The sequence below is a fragment of the Coregonus clupeaformis genome, unplaced genomic scaffold (genome assembly GCF_020615455.1).
Source record: "Coregonus clupeaformis isolate EN_2021a unplaced genomic scaffold, ASM2061545v1 scaf0346, whole genome shotgun sequence".
NCBI lineage: Eukaryota > Metazoa > Chordata > Actinopteri > Salmoniformes > Salmonidae > Coregonus > Coregonus clupeaformis.
The window spans coordinates 272,787-280,053 of NW_025533801.1; positions in this window are offsets into that span (position 1 = coordinate 272,787).

A 7,267-nucleotide genomic window follows, 5' to 3' on the forward strand; every position below is an offset into this window, starting at 1 on the left:
GAGCTCTTTGGTCTTGCCCATGGTGGAGAGTTTGGAATCTGATTGATTGATTGCTTCTGTGGACAGGTGTCTTTTATACTGGTAAAAAGCTGAGATTAGGAGCACTCCCTTTAAGAGTGTGCTCCTAATCTCAGCTCGTTACCTGTATAAAAGACACCTGGGAGCCAGAAATCTTTCTGATTGAGAGGGCGTCAAATACTTATTTCCCTCATTAAAATGCAAATCAATTTATAACATTTTTGACATGCGTTTTACTGGATTTTTTTGTTGTTATTCTGTCTCTCACTGTTCAAATAAACCTACCATTAAAATGATAGACTGACCATTTCTTTGACAGTGGGCAAATGTACAAAATCAGCAGGGGATCAAATACTTTTTTCTCTCACTGTATATGTATGAAAATCTTTAAATAAAAGGTGACATTCTGTACTGTTGCATAATATGAAACATTGTATCTAAAAACCAAATTTAAAACTGTAAGCTTCACTGTCCAAACACATATGGTGTGGACTATGTGTGCCTGGTAAACACATGTGGATCTGGTGAACAGTTATCACTTGTCGACCAACTACAGGAATACTGACCTCAGAGTCTCCAGTTTACAGTGGGGTTTCCCCAGTCCAGCAGAGAGCAGCTTCACTCCTGAATCCTTCAGGACATTGTTACTCAGGTCCAGCTCTCTCAGGAGTGAGGGGTTTGACTTCAGAGCTGAGACCAGAGAAGCACAGCCTTCCTCTGTGACTAGACAGCCTGACAGCCTGCAAAGAGTCAAATCATATTAAAACCACACTGCTATTCTTTGGTGGTGAAAATAGTGGCAGTGTATTTTTTCAGATAAATTTTCAGATATATCAGTGTCCTGAACCCTGCCATATATATTTATTAAAAAATTAATGTATGATTATTGGAAATTACAAATGATCAAAGTATTGCTTGTAGAGAGAAAAACCTAAAGTACAAATATTTGAGTAGACTGACCAGAGCAGTTTAAAACGCAGTATCAGTCAAAAGACAGACAGTGAGGTATCAGATTTAGATTGTATTGAGTATACAGTCCACACCATATCTATGGTAATCATGGTTTATCCGTCTCTTTGTGACCGCAGATAAATTCAGAACAAAGTTGACTACAAATACAAAGTTGCAAATGTCTTTGCAATTGATTCAAACAAGGGATGTACACAAATTCGGTTCAAATGAAAACCGAGATGATTGCATTACAATATAAACAGTAGGCTATAGGCCTATTTCAATCATATTGGAATATATTCAATGTTAAATATATTTAGTTTTATGTTGCTACTTGTAGGCTACTGTCTGTAAATTGTCTCAATATATTTCATGATATGTAGCCTAACATGTGCCCAATGATGTGCCAAATCTTTGATTTAGTGCATTTTTATTGTGTAAGCATTAGAATAAACTACCTCAATATTTGCAGCCGTAGGTAGTAATATCTTTCTAGAAGCTGATCCATGGTCAGTATTGTGAAATAATTATAATGTTAAGGAAAGATTTTAATGGAGAAAACTGATCCGAGAGCAGCGCTCCCTTTCTTTCGATCCTATCAGTATTGATACATGCTCCACCGGACCTGATACCTTGTTGTGCTGCTGATCCAGTTTCTACTGGTCTGCCTGCGGATATGGAACTCTGACCTGTTCAACGGACGTGCGACCTTGTCCCGAAACTGCTGTTTCGCCCCTCTCTCTCTCTCCCTCTCCTTCTCTCGCTCTAGCACTCTCTCTCTCTCTATCTCTCTCTCTCTCTCTCTCTCTCTCTCTCTCTCTCTCTCTCTCTCTCTCTCTCTCTCTCTCTCTCTCTCTGTCTCTGTCTCTGTCTCTCTCTGTCTCTCTCTCTCTCTCTCTCTCTCTCTCTCTCTCTCTCTCTCTCTCTCTCTCTCTCTCTCTCTCTCTCTCTACCACTCCTGCTGTCTCGACCTCTGAATGCTCGACTGTGAAAAGGCAACTGACATTTACTTCTGAGGTGCTGACGTGTTGCAACCTCTATAACCACTGTGATTATTATTTGACCCTGCTAGTCATCTATGAACATTTGAACATCTTGAAGAACGATCTGAACTTAACGGCCATACACTCTTATAATCTCCTCCCAGCACAGCCAGAAGAGGACTGGCCTCCCCTCAGAGCCTGGTTCCTCTTCCTAGGTTCCTGCCTTTCTATTGAATTTTTCCTAACCACCGTGCTTGTAAATCTGCATTGCTTGCTCTTTGGGGTTTTAGACTCGGTTTCTATATAAGCACTTTGTGACAACTGCTGATGTAAAAAATGGCTTCTGGGAATACATATGAAGCACTGCTAACGCAAGAGGAACGACTGAAAAAGCATTTCACAGATTACTGTGAAATAATATAATGATGATTCATGTTTATTATTACCTGTTTTTATGCTCATGTTTTGAAATTATACTTAATTACTATAACAATTATCAATAAGCCTGAAGATTAATTTAGTTAACTCTGGTCGAGAAAAACATATTTTCCTAGTATATTCAATTTCAGATTCATCAACCAGCAGCGAGCACTCTGCCTTCTAGCACAAGCGAGGGGCATGTTGAGGTACATTTGCTAACCAGGAGGGTTGCATGATGTAATTTATTGGCCGGCTGGAAGACGCACTCTTGTCTTATCTATTCCGAGGTTGTTTAATCGCAATATTAGATATTTAAAAATGCATGTATACTAGGGTTGAGGTTGGAGCATCTGACTAGTGATTATTTACCAGGGGTTCAACACCTGCTATAGTCACTATTTAATTGCTCTTCCAAAAGCATCACAGGCCTAATACGAGAAATATAGCTAACTAAAGTAATGAGTGACCATTTTAGAAAATCATGGGACATATAGTATTTGGTTGCATGCAATTTTATGTCAATCATATTGCTGCTTGTAGCCTGTAACTGATGCTTCATGGTCTTATGCTGCCATCTATTGGAAATATTTAGCAATTCAAAGTTATTAATTCACGTACAGACATTGGTGAGGCAGCTGAGAATAAAGTGTATTTTTCTTGTTAATTCCTTAGATCAGTCTCAAACCTGTCCCACACCAATTGCTGGACTTTCACATAGAGGTTACTAGGTCATCCAGTTCACATTTGAAAAATAAAACCAATGTTTATCAAGTGTTCTGCCTTGCAATAATATATATATATTTTATATATATATATATATATATATATATATATATATATATATATATATATATATATATATATATATATATATATATATATATATATATATATATATAATAAAATAACAACAAAATAATCAAAACGCTATTTAATACTATAACTGTATTTACTAAGATAATATTATTACTAAAATAGTTTCTAAAAGTGGTGGTTAGGGTTACGGCTAAAATAGGTTATAAGTAGGGTAAGAATTTCTGTATAGCACTTTGTGACATCAGCTGGTGTAAAAAGGGCTTTATAAATAAATGTGATTGATTGTTAGGTTTAGGGTTTATATGGCAAAAAACATTATGGGTTTATGACACTCTTGCTCCTCCTTGTGGCCGTATGTGGGTACTATATACCTCATTAATGACACCTGCTAGGCTCATAATCTGAGGTAGCAACTGCATCAGATCTACAAATCAATTAGCTAGACCACCCGATTAGACAACAATCACCCCATTATATCCATTTGGTTTGCAACTCTGTGAACCTGCGCATCATTCGCTCAATTTGATGCCTAAGAACGAAGATTCCGATGCATATCAAATTATCCAGCAGCCATTTAGAAACAACAAGTCGTCAATAAAAATTGTTATTTTTAAATGTTGTTTAGGACTATGAAAATGGAAAAAAGGATTAGCCTATGGATTATGAAAACAACAAAAATAAATGGGAAAATGGGAGAAGAGAAATTACTAGAGACAGTGTTGTTTAACTCACTGACCATGACCCATGAGTTCTTCTTACCTTTGTTCAGTAGAAAAGGCTCCCTTTCTAAACATTATAGGACGACCCATAGACTGGTCACTCTTCATAGACACACAGCTGGGTACAGGAGAGGATCGTCTCTCCTTCTTGATTGGGCTTCAACACAACAGAGACAAACATTACATCTCTCATCTACTCTGAGCTCAGATGGGGAAAGATAAGAAGAGTTTCATTACACAACGCTATATATCAATTTTCAGAAATGTTCCTAAATGAGCTTTTATTGTTTTAAGAAATTATGAAAGAGATTGGTGTGTTTTTTCAGTAGCTAATCATGGTATGCGATGGTTCAATGACAGCCATGTATTTGTTTAAAATCTATCACTTGATGATTTCATTTCAGAGAAACAAATAATCATGTTTTTTTGCACAATGCTATATATCTGCCTCACTCTCAGAGAATTAAGTAGCACTGCTAGGTTTTACACAGTCAAATGTGACCGACCGACTCGATTCGGTCTCATGTAGCAACATTTGAAACTGTGTTTTTTACATTGGATAAAAGTAGAGACTCAGCTAGAAAAAGGTATATCATACACTACAGTTGAGGAACAATGGGAAAGTAATTCTGCTTTGAAAGATGATAAACTTGTAAACTCACTTTTGAGATAGTGGCCTTTGAATGTTTTGGTTCACCTACTGGAGAGCTCTTCTTTATCTACAGTGGTATTACTTTGGCAGATAATGTCACCCATCTAAATAAATCGTTAATATATATATATATATATATATATATATATATATATATATATTGTTAACTAAATATCTTGTGTTTTTGGTTTATGTCAGTTTCATTGTTTGTTATGCTATAAATTGTTATTTTATGGTTGTAAGTGGTAAAATGAACTAGAAAATGTCATATTTTGTAATTCTGAGTAATTACTACTAGTAAGGATATACTTTATTCAGATGAATGAACTAATTTAGTCACCTCTGGTCGAGAAAAACGTATTTTCCTAGTACATCCATTGTCAAATTCATCAACCAGAAGCAAGCCACTCTGCCTTCTCGCGCAAGCGAGGGGCATGCTGAGGTAAATTTGCTAACCGTGAGGATTGCATGATGTAATTTATTGGCGGGCTGGAAGACGCACCCTGTTCTTTTCTATTCCGAGTTTGTTTAATCGCAATATTAGATATTAAGATTATATTTTTAAATAGTGCATTTATACTAGGGTTGAGGTTAGCACATCTGACTAGTGATTATTTAACCGGGGTTCAACACCTGCTATTGTCACTATTTAATTGCTTTTCCAAAAGCAACACAGGCCTAATACGAGATGTATGGCTAACTAAAGTAATGAGTGACCATTTTAGAAAATCATGGAACATATAGTCTATGGTTGCATGCTATTTTATGTCAATCATATTGCTGCTTGCAGCCTATAACTGATGCTTCGTGGTCTTATGCTGCCATCTATTGGAAATATTTAACAATTAAAAGTGATGAATTCACTTACAGACATTGGTGAGGCAGCTGAGAAATAAAGTGTATTTTTCTTGTTAATTCATTACATCAGTCTCAAACATACCCCACCTATCCCATGCCAATTGCTGGACTTTCACATAGAGGTGACTAGGTCACCCAGTACAAACCACATTTGAAAAATATAACTAATGTGGCTTGTTTATCAAGCGTTCTGTCTTGCAATAATAAATATCATAAAATAACTAATGACAAAAAAAACAGCAAAACGCTTAGACAGGTTTTGATTAACAAAATAATCAAAATGCTATTTCGTACTATAATTGTATTTACTAAGATAATATTAGTATGTCATGCAACAAAATGCAAATTAATTACTTAAAAATCATACAATGTGATTTTTTGGATTTTTTTTTTAGATTCCGTCTCTCACAGTTGAAGTGTACCTATGATAAAAATTACAGACCTCTACATGCTTTGTAAGTAGGAAAACCTGCAAAATTGGCAGTGTATCAAATACTTGTTCTCCCTACTGTACGTATGGTTAGAGTTTCTGTATAGCACTTTGTGATATCTGCTGATGTAAAAAGGGCTTTATAAATACATTTGATTGATTGATTGATAGGTTTTGGGTTTTAAGGCAAAAAACTGTATGGGTTTATATCTCTCTTGCGCCTCCCTGTGGCCGTCTGTGGGTACTACATACCTCATTAATGACACCTGCTAGGCTCATAATCTGAGGTAGCGACACATCAGATCTACAAATCAATTAGCTAGACCACCCGATTACACAACAATCACCCCATTATATCCATTTGATTTGCAACTCATTGAACCTGCGCAGCATTCACTCAATTTGATGCCTAAGAACGAAGATTATAATGCATATCAAACTACCCAGCAGCCATTTAGAAACAACAAGTCGTCTATAAAAATTGTTATTTTTAAATGTTGTTTAGGATTATGAAAATTGAAAAAAGGATTAGCCTATGGATTATGAAAACAACAAAAATAAATGGGAAAATGGGAGAGGAGAAATGACTAGAGACAGTGTTGTTTAACTCACTGACCATGACCCATGAGTTCTTCTTACCTTTGTTCAGTAGAAAAGGCTCCCTTTCTAAACATTATAGGACGACCCATAGACCGGTCACTCTTCATGGACACCCAGCTGGGTACAGGGGTGGCTGGTCTCTCCTGCTTGATTGGGCTTCAACACAACAGAGACAAACATTATGTCTCTCATCTACTCTGAGCTCAGATGGGGAAACATAAGAAGAGTTTCATTACAAAACGCTATATATTAATTTTCAGAAATGTTCCTAAATTAGCTTTTATTGTTTTAAGAAATTATGAAAGAGATTGGTGTGTTTTTTTAGTAGCTAATCATGGTATGCGATGGTTCAATGACAGCCATGTATTTGTTTAAAATCTATCATTTATATATTACATTTTAGTCATTTAGCAGACGCTCTTATCCAGAGCGACTTACATGAGCAATTAGGGTTAAGTGCCTTGCTCAAGGGCACATTTACGTCATTTAGCAGACGCTCTTATCCAGAGCGACTCACAAATTGGTGCATTCACCCTATAGCCAGTGGGATGGGGGGGTAGAAGGATTACTTCATCCTATCCCAGGTATTCCTTAAAGAGGTGGGGTTTCAAATGTCTCCGGAAGGTTGTGAGTGACTCCGCTGTCCTGGCGTCGTGAGGGAGCTTGTTCCACCATTGGGGTGCCAGAGCAGCGAACAGTTTTGACTGGGCTGAGCGGGAACTATGCTTCCGCAGAGGAAGGGGAGCCAGCAGGCCAGAGGTGGATGAACGCAATGCCCTCCTTTGGGTGTAGGGACTGATCAGAGCCCGAAGGTACAGAG